This window comes from Ips typographus, linkage group LG1 (assembly GCF_016097725.1).
Source record: "Ips typographus isolate SLU linkage group LG1, UJ_Ityp_2.0, whole genome shotgun sequence".
NCBI classification, from domain to species: Eukaryota; Metazoa; Arthropoda; class Insecta; order Coleoptera; family Curculionidae; genus Ips; species Ips typographus.
This window is the reverse complement of record NC_138422.1, coordinates 6,978,735-7,004,480: the sequence shown is the minus strand read 5'-3', so window position 1 is coordinate 7,004,480 and position 25,746 is coordinate 6,978,735. Positions and strand designations below refer to the sequence as shown.

The 25,746-nt window shown below is 32.6% G+C and overlaps 1 protein-coding gene across 1 annotated transcript in view; it reads right to left on the bottom strand.

Annotated features, from left to right (window-relative positions):
- The window catches only part of T48 (FU domain-containing protein T48), a 42,399-nt gene that overhangs the window by 15,729 nt on the left and 924 nt on the right, over window positions 1–25,746 (bottom strand). The gene's annotated exons all lie outside the window — the stretch shown is intronic.

Below are 25,746 nucleotides of genomic sequence, written 5' to 3'. Positions count from 1 at the left end.
ATCATGGTAATCAGAAAAATAGGCTCTATTCAAATATGCAAAAGTTGATGATGGTAACTAAAAAACAAAACGTCGAATATGAAAAATGATAATGCCTCGTTGTGAAAAGTGACAATGGCAAAGTATTTTTTGTTTTCAGTTATTTTACCAAATAGATTAGTAAAAAAATAAAAACTAATTAATAAATAACAACTCAGGGTCTCCAGAACAAGCTTCCCTTACTCCCAATACCCCAAAAGTTTAAGTAAAACAGTAACCAGGTAACTAAGACCTTTCTGTAAATGCAATTCAAAATGTAAACAAACGGTTCTGACATTAAATGTCACGTTTTTCACCTTGATCACGTGCAACTAAAGTTATAATAATCAGAGTACATATACAACAGTATAGTCAAGGTTTTTCACATCAGCATTAAGACAATAAATCATCTACATACCTGTAAATTACAACGCTAATTTGTCTGTACTAAAGTATTATTTTTCTTGTTTATTGCTAGTAGACAATATAAAAACACATACCTACCTATTAAGTTACTCGATATAAAAATGAATAGATAAACGCATGCATAGATTCAGGAAGAACATTTGTCATTTTACTATCCATTAATGTACATCAAAATTCTTGTAACAGAATATTCGACTTCATTGATTGAAGTTATCCAATGTCGTAATGGATCTTCACTCCTTAAAAGGAATAACATCAAATGAAACTAAAAGCTGAGGAATCTTTACTACCATTTTTCAGTAGCAATCGACTACGACGGTCAATTTATCAACTCAATGCCAAGCTAGTTACACCGACAATTAATTACACACGCCATGATTAAAAATGATAACAAGCAAGACAGTACAATAAAACTGTGTAGGATTCATATGTGACCAAAAGTAGACAATCATTGTGTTGCTCTAGTATGCGAGAAAGACAGAAAAGATATATGTATAGTTGATGGCATTTCCTTGTAGTATACATGGTGGCCAAACAAAAACAAAGTTTGTGTGCGACGTGGTTTTTACATAGAGACCAAACGTTCGTTTGATGAAAATCGAATTTAGTATTGCTTTCTCAATCAAAAATTGACTTCCTGTACTTCTTTGAACGGTCCTTCAATTCTGTTTTCAATCGTCTGATCAGTGATCACATTTTTCATTTACTCGCAGATAGAATACTAGTGTCAGAGTCATATAGCTTTAAATGTTACTTAGAGTATTATTTAGCTCTTTTTTTAGTGGAAAAACAATTTAAAAAAGAATTAACGTAACATCAGGACACTGGCAAACTATGCTAAAAGTCAAGCTTCTAAAATATTGAAACTTGAGTTACGAGCTCTATTTTGAAGCTTATAGTCTGCTGGTTTTTTGTGCTTTATTTGTTTCAAGGAAAATTTTTGGAAATTCTTACGATAATTTAGTTGCCAGTCAAGTCATAAAAAAACTGAAAACTGCCACTTAAAGATGTTGAAGTAAATTACTTCTTTTAATGGAACACCCTATACATGTTATATGTTATCATATTAGGGTTTTTTTGTGTGTTATGACGTGGCATTTTTTTCCATTTATCGAGAAAATTACGGATGACATAACTATTTAGGAAATGATAAATATTTAATACGTTTCAGTGAATAAAACATTGAAATTAATTTATAAATTAAACAAAGCCATTTGAAGGATACATTAAATGTATTAAGTTTCTTGCAGTTAATATTCATGACAAACATATACAAAAGGGAAGTTCAATTAGTTCGTCCAAAATAGCCGTTAGTAAAATAAACTTGAAATGTTTATATTCGTCTTAAAGAATATTAAAAGTGCCTATAACGAACAGATGTGTGAAGAATTATCAAAAGGATTTACATTATAAACTATTGCAGTGTCCTGTTATTTTTACAAATGTGTCAAACAGACAATATAATACGTTATACAAACAATAATACATCTTTTGTCCATATCATGACAATGACCATAGACCACCTTAAAATTTTTACCCTAGAAGTTACACACTGAAATTCACATTTTTGACACAACACAATCCTTTTAGGGGCTGTGTATATGACGTTAACTTCTTCTAAAACTTCTAAAACTAAGGCGTTTCTGATGACTAGAAATTCATGCACATTTCTTTAACCACATCATCGCTTATCGCTGCTGGTATAATAATTACATTTCCATCAATTACAGCACTGCCATGCTAATTACGAACTAAGCTTATTACGTTTTTACTCAACCAAGCTCTGATACAACGGTTTGCTGCCGCAGCGAGAAAATATAAATTTTTATAATGGTTTGAGTTTGAAGGATTCTAACGATGTTAACAATAATGACCGGGAAACGAAAATGTGCATTTGTTTAAGTCTAAAAGGAATGTAGGTACATTTTTCACTAATTTTTTTCCTGTTGTAGTGTAAATTACACTCTTAATGATACTATTACAGTTTTTTAAGCTTGGCTAATCACATTGTTGCTGCTTTTCTCGTAAATGGATATTATGAATCAAATAAAACGTAGTAAATGCGCTTACTTCAAATTCTTAAACCAAGCTTTGTTTGAAGTATATAATAAAAAAAGTTTGGTGCACTTGCTTGTTATTTAGTTGCTTTACAAACGAAGGAAAACGTTTGCTTCAACATAAGCAAGTACTTCAAAATACCTTGAAATGCTTTTAAAATACCTCACAATGCTTCATTATTGCTCAAAATGCCTTAGAATAATAATCCCTTAAAACTGCCTAAAATGCCTCATATTACCTTGAAATACCTTGAAATGCCTTTAAATTATTTAAACTGCCTCAGAATGCCTTCAAATGTTTACCTACACATTTGTGGCATTAATAAATTTATTTATAAGGCCCCTGGTATCGGCACTCTTAAAATTTTTTTTTGGTCACGTGGCTGTTTTTAGGTCTCTAGGTTTTTAGGAAATAAAGATTTATGATTAAAAAAAAATTACTTCCTTAGGTTACCTGATTGCTTTTTCAAATTTTGAAGACCCAAAAGTTAAAAATTCTTTTGTTTAAAACTCACGTGACAGTTTTTAGGTTAGGTCATGTGACAACGTCACATTTTTCCAAATTTTTGACACTTGATTTGACCTTGTGCCGAAAGCTTAAAATTGATTTTCTAAGGTCAGGTAACGGTTTTTTCAAATTCCAACAAACAAAAATATTTTTTGTACGATTGTCTGAAATTACGAGTCATATTTTGACGTTGAAACGAATCTTGTAACTGTCATAGTAACCAAGTTAGCACGTGTCAAATAAAGACACCTATCATTTAAAAGAAACAGTTGAAAAATTAAATATATAGTATTTTAAATTTAGACAGTGGTAAAATTGTAAAAACTACGTCACGTGATTTTGATAATTTAATTTTTGAGCTTGCAACACTGTAAAGACCAGTTGACAATGTCAAAAACAGTCACGTGACCTTCAAAACGCAGCTTAAACTTTGGAAAATCGATAAATAAAATTTGGACAGTTGTAAAAACTTAAATTGCAAAGTACACGTCACTTGACGTTGGTTATGCAATTTTAAAGCTTGCAACACTGCAAAGTCCAGTTGACACCTGTCAAAAACAGTCACGTGACCTTAAAAATGTAGTTTAAATGTCGAAAAATTGGTAAATTATTATAATAATCTGTAATGAATATTGTTTCAACTTAATATCATGTAACAAAGATTTTACCATAATAATTACATGTGCGGTCAATTTTGTTATATTGTTTACTGTTTGGTCTACTTCAATGTATTCCTTAAAATATCGCAAAATTTCCTTTATTTAGGTTTTATTTCGCTCAAAATTCCATTGAAAATATCGCAAACAATTTTGAAATACATATACAGTCATTGCCTCAAAATTCTATGAAATGCCTTATAAATACCTTAAAAATACCTCAAAATGCCTCGTAATACCTGAGAATGCTGGTAATACTGGCAAAGTGCCTCATAATACTTTAGAAATAAGGAAAACACTGTTTGCGCTCAATGTTCTTTCACAAAGATACTTAGACGTAAATCAAGAACTACACGTATCCTTTATAGACTACAACAAAGCTTTTAATGAACTAAGACACGACCAACTCATCGAAACATTAGTAAAGAGAAAGACAGACCTCAGAGACATAAGACTAATTTCCAAGTAAAAAGCAGTAGCACAAAAAGAAGACATACCATCAGAAGAAATAGAATTACAAAGATGTGTACGTTAGGATGTATACTTTAATCAATCCTTTTTAACCTGTACTCAGAAGATATAGTAAATAAAGCACTTGATGAGCAGGACATAGGCATTAAAATTAACGGTGTGATGGTAAATTATCTGAGATACGCGGACGACACGGTTATTTTAGCTAAAACACATGAAGACACACATTACAGACGCTAATTAATAGAATAGTCACAGTTAATAAGGAATATGGACTGAACATAATCAAACACTCCAAGTCATTCGTAGAATATATGAGCTTATTATTGAAAGAGTAAAGAAATACAAATACCTAGGCACAACCATTAATGAAAATAATGATAGTTCTCAAGAAGTACGAATCATAATAGAACAGGGCAGAAGCACATTTATAATAATGAAGAGACTTTTGCTGTCGAGAGCTAAACCTTCAGCTAAAAATACGACTGGAAATTTCCTGAATGGAAACAGTAACCAACGTGAAAGTGATGAGATGTATGCATAAAGAGAGAGAAATAATTCCAATAATACAGAGAAGAAATTGGAATATATAAGAAAAGTTATTGGGGGAGACAAAGAGATTCGTAGGAAGGAGACGAAATTCATAGCTGAAGAAACTTAGAAAGTAGTTTGTATGCAGTAACAACAAATCATTCAAAAACTACTCATGTATCTATGTGAAATTTTTAGTTACCTATGTCACCGTGAAACAACTGTAAACATCTTTAAAAATCCTGAAAGAAATATGTACCTAGTGCATTTGATACCGAATCAAAACCTTGGTAAACAGGACGTAACATGTGCAACAATAGAATTCAAGTGGTAAAATAGATTTTCAATATTGAATTTCAGTTTTGCTTCGTTAAGCAAGTGTAGGCATGTAGGTCCTTCTCACGTGAAAGTTTTACACCAGCTGTACATTTTTTTTTTGACACATATTAAACAAATCACACCTTTCGTTAATCATATGCTCCGTATACTAATTATGTATAGGAACCATCATAACATTTTTCTGTGTTAAAATTTCTTTACCATAAATAAACAAAGCAGAATACCTTACCCAGCTGCACCATGTGGCACTAACATACACACGTGTATAATCGCAGGATTTTAGCGCTTTTAGAGTAATCTTTTTTTTTTTCTAAGAAGCATGTGCTTCCTGTTTATACGCTTTTCTAACCTTTCAGGTTTATCTTTGTTGCTGCTCAATTAAAATCTGTCGGCTTGTGTTTGGTTTCAATACTATCTATATTATCCCGAAAGAAAGAATTTACTTTTGTTATGTCCAGTGTATTAACTTATCTAAGGACTTAATGGACATTTCTCAATCTAGCGCCTCTAATACCGTAATAAAATATTGTTTAACGACAAATACATGCCATGTTGACTACGTTTTATTTGCTTTTCCTATGAATATTTCATTTCTAGCTTACAAGAAGGCGTTATATTTATTTTATCTCTCGTTGGACGCATGTTCAAATTCATTCATGTATATGGTGAACTTTTAACGGACCTTGTCCATTAATACTTTACGACCACACTTTCAAATAATAATTATTATCACTTTAACTCTATAAATGTAAATGATAAATAATCTAGTAAATTCAGTCGCACTCCCACACCCGTGATTTTAATTTATACAGAGTGTCTAAAATATTATGTACTGTTGTTTCTAATACTAGGATATCACTCTATCAATTTAAGAAGTAAAAATAATGATGAATCTACAAAAATAAGAAGATTAGATTTAATAGATTAAAAACTGTAACTTTGTATTTTATTGAAGTTTATACAGGGTTTTTCAATGAAAAGTAGCCCCCCTGAATATCTTCCAAAATAATTTCTCTGCTAAAAAATCTTAAGACACGTCAACAAAGATTGCAAGGGGGACATCTTTTTACGTACGATTTGAATTTCTGCCATCAGTCCCTTTGCCGCCATAGCCACCCCCACTAAGTTTTCAAATGGCACCATACCCTGTGTGGCACATCGTTGGAAAGGGTATTTCATAAGGAATTAATTGCACTATTTTATTTGTACATTTGCTTTGAATTGAGATCAAAAAAAATAAAAATATTTTTTTGTTATTTTGGTCAAACTGCTGATAACACTACCGAATACCTGTTTTCCAAGTATGCCTTAAATTTGATGCAAAAATTCATGGAAACTGGTTCAGTGACAAACAAAAAACATCAACCTGAAAGACAAATTATTAATGAACCAATTGAAGTTGCTGTTTTGGGACACGTTGCAATGGATAATAATCAGTCTTTAAATCAAATTTCCCATGCATCGGGTGTTTCGACAAGGAGAATTTTAAAAAAACACAATTTTCATCCATACAAGGTAAAATTGGTTCAGGAATTAAACGAAGATGACTATGAGAAGACTACAATTTTGTGAAATTATGTCTACTAATCTGACAAACAACGTGAACTTGTTGTACAATATTTGCTTCAGTGATGAGTGTATGTTTTTTTTGAATGGAGAAGTGAACAGGCATAACTGTAGGTATTGGTCAGACACGAATCCACATTGGTTTAGGGAAACCCATACCCAATATCCAGAAAAACTTAATGTTTGGGCAGGTATTTTAGGAGACCACATAGTTGGTCCGTTTTTTATTGACGGTAATTTGAATTGCGCTACTTATCTTGATCTTCTTGACACCACTGTTGATCCGACCATAACAGAGCTACTAGAAAATGATGAAAATTTATTTGAAAATCAACTAATTTTCCAACAAGACGGTGCATCTCCACACTATTCACTTCCCGTTCGAGAATATCTGAACAATCGATTTCCTGGAAGATGGATTGGTAGACGTGGTCCCATGGAATGGCCTGCGAGATCACCCGACCTCACTCCGTTGGACTTTTTTCTATGGGGGCATTTAAAATCTAAAGTCTATGCAACACAGCCGGCCAATATTGCAGACCTTAGGCAGAGAATAATACATGAATGCCGATAACTGACACCGCAAGTCCTCACAAATGTTCGCGAACTCTTCCAAAGTCGCTTGTATTATTGTATGGAAGTTAACGGAGGTTATTTTGAGCCATTAATTAAATGATAACCGCTATTTGCTATTATTTCTGCAGTTAACAAAAAATAAACACAAAACGTATTTTCTATTTTTTTTGGTCTCAATTCAAAGCAAATGTACACATAAAATAGTGCAATTAATTCCTTATGAAATACCCTTTCCAACGATGTGCCACACAGGGTATGGTGCCATTTGAAAACAGTGAGGGTGGCTATGGCGGCAAAGGGGCTGATGGCAGAAATTCAAATCCTACGTAAAAAGATGTCCCCCTTGCAATCTTTGTTGACGTGTCTTAGCATTTTTTAACAGAGAAATTATTTTGGAAGATATTCAGGGTGGCTACTTTTCATTGAAAAACCCTGTATACAGGGTGTCCGGTAAGCACATGATCAAAAGTCAATATGACGATATCTTCCTTATGATTCTAATATCCATGACTAATCCAGTGTTCCTCAGCACTTGCATCATCTTTTCGTGCTGTTTCTTAACAAACACTTTCTCAAAATCAATAAAGCCAGCGAAATCGTCACAACTCAGGAGGAGAGAGGGATAATGTTAAAAAAAAGTATTAGCAGCAACAAATAATAGTGTAAAACGTCTCATGGTAAGTGCACATCACAGCACTGCTTGAAGTTTGTAATTGGTCAAGAAAATACATCAAGCAAAGCAGAAAAGATGTTTTTTTTGGATCACAAACTATCCAGTGGATAAATTAAATAGTTAAATTTCAGATTAATTCGTGCAAAATTCTTAGAGATGTTCTAGCTAATAGTGTAACCTACCACCTACTGTGAGACATTCTGTATAAACTCAAGATAGCATTGAAGACACGCATTCTCTGAAAGCCTTTACCTACTAAAGAAAGCTTACACAATACATGTTCAAAAGCATATCATTCAACTTAACTTATAATTGAAAAATAGCAAATAATTGTCAATGTAGTAAACTTTAAGCCGGATGTTGGCTATATCATGAACCGATTTTCATTTTCAATGCTCCCATTGGCAGGTAGGCGTGCAATTTCAGTCTTATAAGTTTTTGCGGCTTTCTCGGTTACTTTACATTGGCAGTAATGTTAATATTTATGTGTCTAATTTTATTTGATTGATATTGAAATTGCTCAATTATCCAGATATTGACGTGTGGGCTTTGTTTGAACGTTTGTGGGGCACACACACCTTTTCATTTTCGGTTTGTGGTGTTACAGGCACTTAAAAGGTGGTTGCCTTCCGTCATACATGCCAGAAACGGCAACAAAAAGTTTAACGGCTTCCGCATGGGACTGCGACAACAATTCGCCGATCGATAATTCGAAATTTACGAGCAATAGCTGTCAAAGCTTGACTTGCACTTCACCAACCGGGAAAGGAAATGCTCGACTGCATTAATATACGAACAATAAACAACAAAATGTAGAGCACCGGATAATGGGCCATTGTGGCGTTAAGGCAAAAAAGTGATTTGTCGACTTACCAATTGCACAAGCAGTAAATAAGTAAGTTAATACGGGGGGTATTAGTATTATTTAGTATTCTCTGAATTCCAACACATATTACCCAATAAACACATACACGTTTATTCTACGTTGAAACAACGGTTTGACCGTTGTTTTAACGTTTTTCGTGTATTTTTAGTTTTAGTTGAATTTATGTTGAACAGAAAATCGTCACCATATAACGTCAAAACGTTACATAAAAAAACCTTTTTTAAATAATTTGTTTCTTAAAATGTGGAATTTCTACGTGACTGCAACGTTTCTTAATCAACGTTACGCATTTATCGTTTTTTTAACACGTTTATGTTACACACTGAAATGCATTTCTTGCAAACGTTAAATTACATTTGCAAATCAAAGTTGCTGTTGTAAATTGATTTAGGAGATAGGATACATTTTTACGACTTTTGACCGTTTTTAGACCGGTTTTCACCAAAGGCGTTTATAAGTTTTTATCAGCTGTTAAGCTTCCTAATCTTAGTTAATGCGTACCCAAAACTTCAATCTTGGTTACGTTAACCGGGATTAAAATACTACCTTGCCAATATTGACTATTTAAACGCCGTTTACAAAATCGACCTAGCTTCATTCACATTATTCTGAAAATGTAATTAAAAATAAATGGGTGCTGAACAATAATACAATTGAATTTTCTGATTTTTCAGTAAAAACCAAAAGCCTTACATTTTTAAGAAATTAACTCATACATTTTAATTTCAACGCGTTTTTGGCTTTTTTGTGTACTTTTACACTTTTCTTTCGAAATTACGTTTATTGTATTTTAGTTATACTCTACTATTATTATGTATAATCTGCGAAAAACAGCGGTTTGCACCGCTTATTAGTCCACCCTGTACAAAGTGTCCCATTTTTGTAGGGTATCTCGCTTATTTTTGAAGATTTTGAATTAAAAACTACAAAACCTGCACACAAAAGTAGTGTTCTAGTAATACAGTTGTAACTTATATTAAATATGCTTGTTTATACGTGGTGACGTGTATCTGTTTAGTTAGAAAAACCTTGGAAATTTTCAAAATCTTTTATAAAACTAGTACAATCTGTTAAAAATTTTCATTATAGCTCCATGAGAGCCAAATGACTTATGACAGATGTGACGTGAAGCTGTTTTTTTTTTGGAACTAATTTCATATCTTAAAAAGGTACAAACTGTCAAATACAACACTACGAAGCTATAAAAGTAAAATTAAAGCAAAACTTAAAACCTAACCTAAAAAAACTCGAGAATTTTAGTGAAATCTAGCAAGTTTTTTAAAATGTTTTTCAACAGTCATGTGACCTAAAAAATTCCATCTTTAACATTGAAAAATGTAAGAATTGTAAAAGCTTGTCACGTGATCGTGACAATACCTGGCGTCACTGCAAAGTTAAATTGACAACAGTCATGTGATCCGGAAAATGTCATATTTTCCCTGGAAATGTCAGTAAATTACATTAAGCAGTTGAAAAATGTAAAATGGTAAAAACACGTCTCATGATTGTGACAATTCAAATTCACAGCTGACAACACTCAGTGTTGAGAAGTTAAGTTGAAACTTGTCAACAACAGTCATGTGACCGGAAAATGTCATCTGTAACCTTGAAAAGTCTGTTAATTACATTTAAGCAGTTGGAAAAGCTAGAATTCTAAAAGCACGTCACTTGTGATCGTGACAATTTAAATTTGCAGCTGGCAACACTGTAAAGTTAAGTTGGAACATGTCAACAACAGTCATGTGACCCGGAAAATGTCATTTCTTACCTAGAAAGGTCTGTAAATTACATTTAAACACCTGCAAAAGCAATGTAAAAGCACGTCACGTAATAGTGACAATTTAAATTCGTAGCTGACAACACTCAGTGTTGAGAATTTAAGTTGGAACATATCAACAACAGTCACGTGACCCGGAAAATGTCATCTGTAACCTTGAAAAGTCTGTAAATTACATTGAAGCAGTTGGGAAAGCTAGAACTCTAAAAGCACGTCACGTGTGATTGTGACAATTTAAGTTTGCAGCTGGCAACACTGTAAAGTTAAGTTGGAACATGTCAACAACAGTCATGTGACCCGGAAAATGTCATCTGTAACCTTGAAAAGTCTGTAAATTACATTTAAGCAGTTGGGAAAGCTAGAATTCTAAAAGCACGTCACGTGTGATTGTGACAATTTAAGTTTGCAGCTGGCAACACTGTAAAGTTAAGTTCGAACATGTCAACAACAGTCATGTGACCAGGAAGATGTCATCTGTAACCTTGAAAAGTTTGTAAATGACATTTAAGCAGTTGGGAAAGCTAGAATTCTAAAAGCACGTCACGTGTGATCGTGTCGAAATTTGCAGCTGGCAACACTGTAAAGTTAAGTTGGAACATGTCAACAACAGTCATGTGACCCGGAAAATGTCATCTGTGACCTTGAAAAGTCTGTAAATTACATTGAAGCAGTTGGGAAACTACTGTAGTAATGGATATATTTAAAGAAATGAAAGAAATGGAAATAAGATTTCTAATTTATCCTGACAGAGAAACTTCCGGAGCTTAGTTTATGAATAAAAAACTGTGTATTTGAGTTTTAGTTGGGTGAAAATTAGGTAGGTATAGGTTATTCTGTGACACCCTGTAGAAAAAACACAATACAGTTCTGAAGTGAAACTGACGGTGAAATTCTTAAATTGTGCAATTCGTTTTTTTTACGCACCGTTTCCGCTTCTTTACAGAGTATCGCACAATTGAATTATATTAAATAGTGAAATGCCAGTGAAATAACGAGGCGTAAATCCTAATTTGCGTTTGACTCGGTTTTCAAGATTCGAATTCGTTAATTGCTTCCTTGCTCAAGCGACTGATTACGTCCTTTTAAACAATTCATGAGAATTATTTTTTTGCGCAAAGTGCAAAATCCATTTGAATTGCTGATTAGTGACAAGTATAGGTTATCGCGGCGGGCAAATGATACACAACGCACATTAAAATATTGTTAATAATAAGCAATGATTCTTTGTTTTTGTATCTACGTGAAATGCAATTCTAATTAAGTAATTTACTGCAACTGCTGAATAACTAAGCGGCTATTCCGCAATCGAGCTGTTTTTAAGTAACAATATAACCTTTTTGCGGTCTGAAAACCGGAATTGCGTTAAATCAGCAAATCGTTTGGGTTCGTTGTTGAGGCACCCAAAGACGAGGGGGTGACGTAATCGTCCCGAAACCCATATTTTACTCGACCTGCAGACACCAGCCTGTCTGAAACCTTGAAAGTGTCAAGAACAAATCCAGTTTCGTGACTATTGCTGAGATACGTACAACCTGTATATTCTCAGGTTTCGTGTGGCTGTGGTCTAGGAAATAGGTGCCCCAGGCACGTTTTCACTTATTTTTAATTCAAAAAGTTGAATGTTCAATTTAAAAGGTAAAATTAAAAGGTCTGCCTACTTTAATTCAATCTGTCAGTGCATCTATAAGGAAATTAAAACAAAATTGATATGACGTCAAAAATTCTAGTACTTTTTATGTCAACATAAACATTAAAGCGATGTTGTCAGGTTTATGTAGCTGAAACGTTAATGTTTCTTTGCAGCTAAAAGTAAATATGTCATTGTTGTGTTTCTGTCAAACTTTGAGAGGTCTGTGTCATTTCCAAAATAATAATAGAAACTTTAGGCAATTTAAAAAAAAGTTTGGCACTTTTAACCGCCTGCACTGTCATTTGGAAGGTTTAAGTACAGACTGTGAATGTTCAATATCATGCACTACAGAGAAAATCACAGTCTGAACTTAAACCTTCAACATGACTGTTTGTACATGCGTAAGAACCTGTTGAAGCCTAGAGAGAATTTTGGAAAAGTTTTCCCACTGACAGACCCAAAAAAAAAATTCTCAGACTTCTAGAAATTTTTAGTAGAATTTTTAGTAGTATTTAGAGTCCACAGGCATATTCTAATTGATATCAGAGGCCCCTGGCAATTTTCCAAAACTCTTGTACCATTGGTCATTTTGAAGAGATTTTCAGTATCATTTAAGGACCTATCCCAAATAAATCTAGAGGCTTCTAGCAAAATAAAAAAAATACTGGAAAGTTCATAGTAGAGGCCTCTGGCATATTTGGTAGTATTTACAGTCCTCTGGCTTTTCCATTATAATTTTAGAGGCATCTGGTAATTCTAAAAAAAACTTGTAAGTTTTTTCAAACACTTGTACAGGACTCTGATAATTTATAGGGAGTTTTCACTTCTTCCAAAATTTCCAAATAATTCTAGAAGCTTATTGCAATTAAACAAAATTTCTGTGAGGTTTAAGACACTTGCAGAGGCTTTTGGCAACTTTTGGGAGGATGTTAGTAGTATTTATAGTTTTCTGCTATATTCAGTATGATTCTCGAAGCCTGCAGTAATTAAAAAAAATCTTGGAAGCTGTAGAACACATGGAAAGGCTTGTGGTAATCTTTGGAAGGTTATCAGGACTATTTTTAAATCCTTTTGGTATTTGCAGTAGAGTTTCAGTCGTTTCTAAAATAACAAGTAACAAGGACTTCTGACCACAATTATTAATGGTTTAAGACATTAAATTTGTAGAGGCTTCTGGAAATTGTTGAGAGGTTTTTAGTAGTATTTTAACAACGCCTCTGGCATATCCAGACTGATTCTAGACACATCAGGCAATTAAAAAAAATATGTTTGGGAGCTTTTTAGTAGTATTCACAGTCTTCTGGCATGTCCAATATGATTCTAGAGGCATTTGGTAATTTAAAAATTCTATGAAGGTTTTCAACACTGGTTAAGGGCTTTTGCGAATTTTAAAAAGGTTTTTTAGAGGCAAATGGCATTTCATAAATAGTTAGATAAGCTTCTGGCAAGCTCAAGACATTTTTAAAAGACTAAAAACATTTGTAGAACCTTCTAGCAAATTTTTGGGTTAGTTTTTAGCCACCGGCATTGGCAAACTAATTCTAGACACTCTGGTTATTTGAGAAAATTTGGACAATTTTTGGGACAGTCATAAAAACCTTTGAGAATTTGTGTGACATCCTTAGTAGCATTTAGAGGTATTTGGTATTTCCAAAGTGATTCTATAAGTTTGTTGAAAATAAAAAAAGACAAAGGACACTTGTAGAAGCTTTTGGCAATTTTTAGCGAGGATTTTAGTCCTCTGTCAATTTTAAATATGTATTGGAAAGTTTAGGACATTTTTGGACCCTCTGGCAATTTTTGGAAAATTTCTAGTAATATTTATATACATTTGGCAAAATGATTCTAAAAACCACAGACAAATTTTAAAAATTCTAAGAAGACGAAAGACACTTGTAGAGACCTCTGACAATTTTAGTTAAAAAATTCTTGGTAGGTTATTTAGAACACTAGTAAAAGACTCTAGAACATTTTGGAAAATTTTTAGTAGTATTTAGGCGCCTCTGGCACATCGAAAATGATTCTAGAAACCTTTGGAAATTGTTGCGGAATTTTCAGTAGTATTTTGAGGCATTTGGCATTTTCTATATGATTCGAAACGCCCTTGGCAAATTTAGAAAAAAAATTAAAAAGACGAAGGGCATTTGTAGAAATTTCTGGCATGATTCTAGAGGCCCATGGAAAATTTGAAACATTTTTTGGAAAGTTTAGGACACTTGTAGAGAGTCCTTTGGAACATTTAAGTTTTCTATTGATACAGGATCCTTTTCATTTTCTTTAGTTTGACATCCTTGCCAATTTTTTTGGCTGTAACATCTGTCATCTTAAATTTGTGTGGACGGTAGCAACAACTTATTATTTTTAATTTAAACACGTCTAGTATAAATGATGTAAAGTGGATAAATTACAGGCAATTGGATTTTGATTGAGTAACAAAAGACAATCTAAATTTTCCTAAATGTGTACGATAATAAAACGTAACGATCAGACGTAATAGACGTAAATCGTAATAATAGTGGTATCGTTTCATAAAATAACTCACATGTACTGTAATAGAGCTTTAATTTAAGCATTCTAAAGCACTTATTACGATCTAGTTACACAATATACATGCATGTTTTTTTGTTCAATTATTGTTTCTCCTTAAAACGTGAAATTTTTAATAACACATGAAAAGGAAATAAATGTTTGTCCATTTCAAAGTTAGAAGGTCAAAATGTTCATGGTATTACCGGTATTACTGGTGGAATTATTTCGGAAAATTAAGAATAGTTATTCTGTGGCACCCTGTAAACTGATAATATGAAAGGGGCATACTGTAAACAGATTTCTCGTGCAATCTAAGCCAAATGTGGGCGAATCTGTTTGTATATATCTGACACGACACCCCACAGCTGTAAACATATTTTAAGCTGCATAAGGTTCGTTGTGTGGTAATTTAAAGGTCAATTCACATTCTCATTTTCAGACAGAACTTGAGAACTTGAACCATTTAACTGACTAAGTGTCCCAATTATGTATTTATTTTAGGGTGGCTATAATTGGTCTTAATAAGGGACAAGTTAGTAAATTTTATTGGTTTTTTCTGTCTTGTGGAAATGTACAGTTTAAAATTTTAGGACAACAATGTAAAAAAACATTACAGATGTTTAGCAAGACGATTTTGCTATTTGAGCTCAACAATTGTTGTTCTATAAAATTTCTCTCTAAATTTTATCGTTTTCGAGATTTTACCATTAAACAATGAAATTTGGAATTGGAAAACAAGACGATTTGCATATTCCTATCTATTTTCTTTGAGATCTAAATTATCACTGCATTTTCAAAATTTTCAAAAATTCGAAACAATTTCAAAATTTGAAAAGATAGGAACATGCAATCCGTTTTGTCCTAACATCAACCGTATGCCTGCCACAGCCTTTCAAATATTGAAAATTTTCATGTTTAATGGTAGAAAATTTAGAGAAAAAAATGTCGCGACCAATTAGAACAATCGAAAAATGGTATCAGTTACTAGGTTTGCCAAACAAAAATTCGTTGTTGTCACTGATTTCATGTAGATGTGGCAACACTGCAATTTGGGTGCAATCCACCATAAGTCACGTGACTTTAAAAATATCAGCCTAAACGTAATAACGTCATGCGGGCTCCCAAATACGATTTTGCCATTTAAAACAGTCACATGACCTTTAGGATTCCGTTTTGACATTATAAAGGAGTTCCTAGACATTATTAAAAAAAAAATTATGACTAAAAGTCATCACGTGACCATTTTTACTGTAAAATAATTACCTAAGATAAAAATTAAATATAGTTTTAATTGAACAACAGTCACGTGATTTTAAAATAATTATCAGTCTAAACGTAAAAACTGTCATGTGACTTTAAAAGGATGGCATATTAACTTTTTAAAAAAGTCACGTGATTCAGTGTATCAGTTTAAAACTAAAAAACGATCACGTGGCCTTGCAAATAACATTTTGACATTTGAAAACTGTCACGTAACATTATGAATTCTATTTTTAAGACGGGACTTTTAAATATAAATTTGATGATTGAAACTGTCACGTGACTATTTTTACAATGTAAAAAGAGTCACGTGAATTTAAAAATGTCACATTAAACTGAAAAACAATCACGTGACCTTTCAAATAATATTTTGACATTTAAAACGGTCACGTAATCTTCAGGATCCGTTTTGACGTTAAAAAGTGTCACCTGACCATTTGCACCTTAAAAATAAAGAGAATAAAGAGTTAAGGGACTTGAAAACATCAGTTCCACCTGAAAAACGGTCACGTGACCATTTGCAATTTAAGTCACGTGACTTTAAAAATAGTCTAAACATAAAACCAGTCAGGTGACGTTAAGGATGATATTTAATTCTTAAAAATAATCACGTGGCCTTTCAAATACGATTTCGCCATTTAAAACAGTCACATGACCTTTAGGATTTCGTTTTGACATTAAAAAAAAAGTTCCTAAACTTAAAAAAATTAAATTATTATTATTGGAAGTTGTCACGTGACCATTTTCACTGTAAAATGAATTAATGATAATTGAAAATAGTTACATGACATTGAAAAACATTAGTTTAAAGTTTAAACTAAAAAACGGTTACGTGATCTTTCAAATAACATTTTGACATTTAACATCATCACGTGACATAATAAATTCCATTTTTAATCTTAAATGAGTCACGTGACCTTTAGGATCCGTTTTGACAATGTTTTGAAATAATTATCAGTCTAAACGTAAAAACTGTCATGTGACGTTAAGGATGATATTTTAACTTTTTAAAATAATCACGTGATTCAGTGTTTCAGTTTAAAACTAAAAAACGATCACGTGGCCTTCCAAATAACATTTATAACTGTCACGTAACATTATGAATTCCATTTTTAAGACGCGACTTTTAAATCTAAATTTGATGATTGGAAATATCACGTGACTATTTTTACTTTAAAAAATATCAGTTTAAACTTAAAAATGATTACGTAACCTTTCAAATACGATTTCGCCATTTAAAACAGTCACGTGACTTTTAGGATTGCGTTTTGACGTTAAAACAAACTAGATTTTTAAAAATAAATTTTGTAAGTTGAGTAAAAATCGCAACGTGACCAGTTTCACTTTCAAAAGAGTCACGTGATTTTAAAAATGTCACTTTAAACTGAAAAACCAATCACGTGACCCTTCAAATAATATCTTTAGGATCCGTTTTGACGTTAAAAAGTGTCACATGATCTTTAAAATTAAATTTGATGATTGAAAATAGTGACGTGACCATTTGCACCTTAAAAATAAAGAGTCGAAGGACTTGAAAACATCAGTTCTAACTGAAAAACGGTCACGTGCCTCTTCAAATAATATTTTGACAATCACAACGGTCACACTTTTTTAAACTAACTCCATTTTGACTGAGCGTAGCTCTGTTATTTAAGGAGCTACAAAGTTTTTTTTGCCCTTAAGAGCCTCTTTAAGGAGTTAGTAAAGTAATAAAGCAAAAAGTGACAGGATGTACCAAACTGCTTTTTTGACTACTTAACTCCATTTCCACTGAAAAATAAGGTTATGTTATCACTTTCAATGTAATACAGTTAAGATGTGACTTTTAGATAGTTTTCCAAATACAGTACTTTGTATTTTTAGCTGGCCACCCAGTAGGTTCTAAAAATTAACATAATTAAAATTGGTAAATTACCTAAACCTTCCCTATGACCATCAAGATTTTCTTCTATTTCAATCATTCCTGTCTGTGCCGTGCATTTCTCTATTACCCAACTATGTCCAATTATTATTATACGATTTCCAAAAAAGGTCCGAACGCTTAATTTCTTCTCTGATGCTCGTGTTACTCCACGAGTACGGCTGTCTATTCATTACTTTATATCAGTAATAAACAACACCGAACAGAACTTTTATATGTAAATGATTTTGATTCGATTTGTTAGAGAACCCTAACCAATCTAGAGGTCACCAGCACTATAACCGTTTCTCAATGAATTTTTAGACCTTTCCATTCAATATGGCCATTATTTTCGTGTTTGCTTGTCACCTAACCAGTTTCCAAATTTGGTTGCTAAACGACAATACATGCAGGAAATACAGAGTGTTCTTTACAGTATCAATAATTGGACACCACGGCGGTTGTTAATTGGCTAATAAATCGATACTCTCTGAAAAAAGAGTCTGTCGAGAAGAGATAAAAGTGATATTGATGTCCCATCTTTTGATGTCCATGTATCATGTTATAGAGAACACTTAAGAAAGATAATTTGTACTCTAACTATAACAATGTTGCATCCTTGATGTATTTTTGTACTGTCAATTTTCAAAACTATCAAAATTTACAGATTTTACATTTGAAAAATGATAAAATTAGTCGATATGCTCCGCGACCTTATTATTAATCTTTTTTCCTTCAGTAATATAATATCCTGGGTAAACATACAAATGTTATTTTGCAAATATGTTACTGAGCCTAGTGAAATGTCATTTTATGCACATGATTTTTTTAAATTTTTTGTTTAGTCTAGGCTACGTTAGTTAATAGATGCAATTTCCGGTGTTTTGCACAATAACTAAAAACACAAACAACGTCGTTTGCAGCTTTTAGAGCTTTAGTCCAAACTCGTTTCATTTGTAATATATGATTTTCATAGAAATTTATTGTATTCTCGGTCAGAACAGCATAAATTTAAATGGATGCACTATACGGAAATTGATTTAACTACAATTAATAAACAACAAGGGCTACATAGTGAACCAACTTGATATTCTAGCAGTATATTGTTCCTCAGTAGTATTCAGTAGTCGTACTACATTAGTCGATTCCAATTATGTTCGAGTGAAGCTCCGTATCGTATCATCCGCATACAGAACGCTATTAACCCATAAAACTTGAACCAATCATCTCACCAGACATTTAAAAAAAAAAAATAGGCAAAAAGGCTTCTTCAGGATTTTATAACACTTTGTCAGTAAATATTTAATCCTATAAGCAATTCAGATACATTTTACATAAAGTGTAACGGAGACAAACCAAACTAGGTGCCTATAGTGTATACACCTTAAATCCAAGAAAAGAAAAGTAAAAGCTCCTCTCTTGAACTCTGAAACATCCATTTTTTTAAACCAAACCAAAAACATGGAAAATGGAAGATCAAAATGGCAAAACTATTACTGAAATAGACGGAGTTCTTGAGGTATGTCAGTTAGATTGCAGAATAAAGCTCTACGAGAATGAAGACCCTGAACAAGAAAACGAACTACCATCCATGAAATAGGTGGAACAAGAGAACATTTTGAGGGAAGTAGTAGAGCAAGTCATTCATTATTTGAAAGACAATAAAAGCACAGGTGGTGACAATATAAGCGCAGAAATGTTAAAACTACTTGATGAAATAGGCATCACAATTCAGTGGAAAATATGCAACAACATATAGAAAACCGGACAATGGCCAAAGGATTGGTGCACATCGACCTTCATTCCATTGCACAAAAAATGTAACAACTACAGAACCATTGCACTCATCTCACATCCAACCAAAGTTATGCTCAGAATTCTCCTCAGAAGCTTTTTGGATGGAACAAGATTTGTCAGTTACAAGGGCACAAGAGAACATGTTTGAAAAGGCAAAAGAATTTGCAAAACCTCTGTTTCCCAGACTACAGCAAAGCGCTTGACTGTATTAGCTGACCAAAGCTTTGGAGAGCTCTCTTAGAGATGAAAACCCCCCAACATCTAAATGAAAACTGTCGTGCAACAGTCAGACTGGAGAAAACAAAACATTCCCAACCTTCAGGTTACATTAAGGGTGTATTTTACTTCCCTTGCTATTAAACATTTATGGTAAATACATTATCAGGACGGTTGAGAGAGTGGCATAATAACTCTAGGTGGCAGAAAAATAAATAACTTTTGTTATGCCGATGACACCACACTTATAACAAACGACGAACAAGAAATGGCTGAATTTATTGAAAGAGTAGGAGGAGACTAGAACACTAAACTAAGTTGATGGTAGTAGATCGCACCAACAGAGTGAACAGAGCGCCTACCAAAAACGATATAGAAATGGTAGAAGAAATTAATTATCTGGGTGCCAACATCATGATCTACATAAAATCTGGAAGAACAAACAATTATAGAACAAACAGTTATATATGGCGCAGAAACCTGGACCTTGAAGGCTGATCACGACACTTCAACCAATGAAGACTAGAGAGAGGTGTTATTGCGAAAGAAATATCCCGAATCTAGAGAAAACCATTATGGGCTAGGTCAGTCAGCCGAAAAATGTGTAACTTTAAAATTTTCATACCTGTCTAAAATACACAATTAAGAAGTTATTATTAAGTGTGGCAATACTGAGATAGGACCATCAAAAATATAGTTTCCGTGCTTTGGGTTACCCGTAGATACTATACAAACTGGTTGATATTTAAAATACTAACATATCAATGCATTATATTATCCAATATCATTCTTCTACATATGAGGGCACCACCAGGGAACCGAAATCAGTTAATTTAGTCACTAATATACAATTTTGTATGTCATACAAAAGCTCGATCACTTAGCCATATTTAAGTAAGGTTATTAATTTATTTTAATTTCTTCAGGCCGTCAGACTTAACTTATACTAAGGTATTACAATATGTGATGGAATATGGGTGGGTAAGATGACAATATCGCACGAAGACGAAAGTTTTATCATATTTTAGTCTATTTTTTACAACTACTAATTACTTTTACTAATTAGAGTTGCCTACTAAATTTTACAGAAATAAATACTTACTGAATTTCTGGAATGTATAAAAGTTAATCATTTAGTTTTAAGGTATTACATTTATTTGTTGGTACACTTTGACAATAACGCAAATTTTGCTAAATGATGACTGTTCATATACCAGCAGATAACTATTTTAAATAACATTAACCAGAACTATCTAAATACATAACAATAATAATCTAAAGTCAACAAATTAGGAGACAAAATAAAATTGCTTGTTTATGTTTACTTGAGATTCTGTACGTAAGGGCACTAATAAATATAATAATAAACTTGTTTGTTCTCGAATCTAAAAGATTATTTTTTATTTCCCCTTGACGATAAAATTTATAAAATTGAAGAAATATGTAAGAAAATGCCATTTAATTCCCTTTTTTTTTTTTTGCTTTTTTCCTATTTTTATTGTTTAAATTACTACTTCTGTAAAGTAGTTGAAAAAAAATTAATTCAACTACTCAGGAATCGTTTTTACTTGAAAATAAGTTAAGTAATGTCCATAATTAATTATTGCCGAATAACGATAAAAAGTAATTATTGCATTTGGTGCTACCGCAGGTACTCAAAGTTGGTACCAACTACACTATTTTACATGGATCACTCTGTATATTATTATATTGTTAAATTCTACTAACAATTTTAAGCATGTTTCACAAAATAAAATTCATTGTTATTACTGCTAGTAGAAAAAAAATTGAATTTGATAGTTATATAAGTTTACGTGAATTTTCTTAAGCTGCTATCAAAAGTTCAGTAAACCGTAGTATACAGGGTGAATAAAAAGTATAATGAACTTTTTTAAATGATTATTAGATTTCTAAAAAGAGCTTTTCATTCTGATTTCAAAAATATGTTTTATGTTCATTTTATCTCAAATCGTTTTTGAGTTATTCAAACTGAAATAATAGAGCTACTGTAATTACAAAATTTTTGACAAAGCCGAATTAAACAACAATCACTATTATAGCAACTATAGAAAAAAATGCTAACAATTTCTAATTAGAATAACAGTGTTATTCAAAGATTAATATCTCAAAAACGATTTAAGATAAACATGACATATATGATGTTTTTTAAATCTAATAAAAAAGTGATTCATACTTTTTGTTTTACCCTATATAGTACGGGTGCAAACAACTTCTTTTTCACCAGCAATAATAACAATGATAAGGGGTGGGTGGATAATTTACAGTGAATAACCCTATATAAACACAGTACAGAGTATGTCATACTAATTATTATCCACCACCTTGAGTTAACTACTGACTATGAGGTGACACATTATGTTGAAACTTCTGACATCATCATAATTTAGTTTGATATTTCCTATATGAATATAAACTGTACTTACAGTAGTTTAAATCGTTCAACTTTTACAGAAAATGCGTAAAAGATTTATGAGCGCTAAACGCATATTGTGATTGAATTTGCATCATAAACCTAATGTACTTAATGAGAAAACTTAATGTACCGGATATGAAATAAATAAATCCCAAAATGAGCTAGTAAAACGTTAGTACCTATGTAAGTTTTAAACCGAGACAAATCGGTTACAATTTAGGAGAAAACATCAGGCCGCAAATTTCCAGTTTACTTTTGATTGAACATCAATTTTAGCGTCGCCTTTAAAATAGGCATGTAAACCAGTTTCTCAGAAAATTAATATCGAAAATATTCCGACGTAATAAATATATTCACACAGATTTGATAAATTTTGGTTCGTTAGTGTGGTTTTGCTGTAGTCGGATCGTGATCATGCCTAATTATTCCTGACTAATGACAATAAATTAAGTTATACTGCTTCGAAGCGAATAAATTAGCAGGTGAAATGTGAAATTGCTATTTATTATAGGAATTTTTTTTTAATTAATATATTGGAAAAAAGCGTTGATGATTGCTAAGGATAGTTTATTTTCACAGCATGTAAGTAGGTAGTTTGGATGAGATGTGTGGTCGTTGTAACACTTACAAAATAATATTTTTCTAAAAATATGAAACTTTTTTTGGGTATACTTCTCTTGTCTAAAAACCGGATAATCAAAAATGTCGATGATTCTTGATGTTTCAAGTGGTCTTTATGTTTGAGTGAATCTCTTCCTCACAGAATCTGGACTCTCCGTGTTTTCTTAGGTCTATCCTGAGAGGAAACCTGTGAGTGAACACAAATTATTTACTCATTTCCCGGTTGTAACTTTTAAGAAGTTTCTTAGGGTGCATCAATCCAGTGGTGAACTCAGCGCTGTTATAACTGCTTGTCTATCAGTCAGATTCGCAATATCCTGCTTACGATAGCCGTTGTCAATGCTGAACTTCTATTGCGTAAATTTGAACGCCTGAAAGATACGTAGTGGGCAATTTTCCCATTCGCTCCGAGTATTTGATTCTTGACACAAACACTCCTGTTTCCTTGTATGTCTTGGACCAGACGATAAGTAACAGATTCATGAGTCCACTCTCTCTTGTTGCTTAACTTTATTGAAAAACAGTTATATTTCCTGACAGTTTTATCTTTTGGATACGTCCGATGTAAAAAGCTTTTCAATAGAGATGTCCAAGCCTTCCTACTTACCAGCATTTCCCTTCCAATTCCGTTCTTACTCATTCTAAACAAAGCTGCCAAGCACCGTAAGTTTCTGCTTATTGCCTCTGTATGCATAAACATGCCAGTGTTTGTACTATGCTTAGGGTATTCCTAGCAGTACCTTGTCTGGTTTTATTGTACCTAGCATCTGCCCAATACGTAATAATAGGTCTAATGATGGTGGTATACATCCACCTCAGAATGCTTGGATTGTTGACATTTTCCTGAATGTGCCTATTCCAAAGAAGTTTGTGATCTAGTGTTATTCCTAGAAATTTAACTACTTGCTTGAATTCTTCAGCTTCCTTTTCCCTGTGAATGGTACAACAAGTGGTTTTAGCTTAAGTAACTTGGATTCCTGCTTGATCAGTTCACATAAAGTGTGTTCATATTTGCCTTTGGCTACTATAACGATGTCATCTGCGTACCCTATGCAATCTACAATTACATTGTTATACTAAAGTCACCTAAAGTTTAAATATTTTTTTTAATTCCTCATAGAAAACCTTAGGTAAGTAGGCTATTTATTTGCTTCATGTGGAAAGTTCAAAGGAATTTTATACACAAAACAATGTTTTTTGCAATGAACTATATTATACTCATAGAGTTCAGCTCAAGTTCCAGATACTAGCTTAAATAAAACTTCTGCTCAATCTTATAGAATATCGTCACAAACTAATGTGTGTCTTATTTTTGCAACTTTCTAAAATGACTAACCGAACAGAAATAATAAAGTTTAATTGATTTAGACAAAAATAATGTAGGTGGTTCTTAACAAGTTCCTCGATTGCGGTAATTATCTCTAAAGGCCGTACGTTGTAATTTAAATGGACGAGATATCAATGTTATGACTAACCAACTGCATAATAAACTTTTATAGTTTATCCGAGTTTTTGTTCCTTGGCATCGGCGGTACATGTTATATTCATTTACCGTGTGAATATGCATAAACATGAGCTTTAAATAAATTGCGGTTTAAAACGCGAAAATCGATTACAAACTGAAATGTTAATTATTATTACCACTCCATCATCTAGCGTAAGTACTTTTTGTTAATGTGAAGTTTAAAGGAATAATTAAAATTGTTACATTTTTGCGGAATGAAGAAAGTATAACACGAGTACTGGTAATGAATGATCAAAAAGAGTGTTACAGGATGTTTCACGATGAAGAAATTAATCGAGGAACGAAAATGTATAGGAAAAAGAATTTGACAATTTGACAACGTAAAGATGTCCGTATTCCCAATCCAACTACAATATTTTCAAATTGATGGCACTTGCAGTTATACCAGAAGTTCATTATAACTTTGTTATTTGAAATGGAACACACCCTGTATTATAATTATTTCCTGCTGCTTGGAAACGAGCTAACGTCTTGTCTAAACAAAAAAATATCACAAATATAATAAAACCAAGATCATATTATACAAAGTGGGCCAAATTGGCGAAAACTTTAGAGATCCAGGGTTGTTAAAATGAGGAAAGTTTTAAAGAATTATAGGAGCAATATAAAGTGACCCAAAATGATTGTACGATAAGAGTAGTCAAACAGTGCCGCCCTAATAAAACTAACAAATTATAAAGGTGATTTTCAAAGTTAACTCAATGAGATGATGCTAATTTTTCCCAAAAACAATGCAAAATTGATGCCTAAGTGAAATTAGGATAAAATATGTTTTTAGAATTACAAAAAGAAAAAGTAAAGAAACGATATACGGAGTGTTTCATTTAAAAAATCGTTGTTTTTTAGAAAATATTTCTTTCTACGATGCTTATAGAAAATAAAATTTTCCTTCCTCATTTGAGAGATGAAAATATCCACCAGGGTGCGTATTCTTGAAACGAGGGAAGGAAAATATCAAGAGAAAGACCTGTAGAATGTGACAGGAACCCGCCATTGTCAGCTTGCTTTCAAGAATAGGCCCCCAGAGAGACTGAAAATATTTTCCTCCTTCCAGGGCAGAAAATGTGCCACCAGTAAAAGTCATACTGTCTAAAGACAGAGTTTGTCAATTTCTTGACAAGTTGACAAACATATATTTAGTAACAAAACCTTTTTCAGCCAGGTATTAACATAGTAATTACTGCTACTTTTTTTCATAAAACATTAAATTGGTCGTAGAAACAATTAGAAGCGCAACTTTGGAGTAAACTGCTTTTTGCACCCTTGAAATTGCTCGCGAGAGCAAAAGTTGCACTTTCCTCCCTAGTTGCGCTAACAACTATAAATTTATTGGTCAAATCAATTTTGATA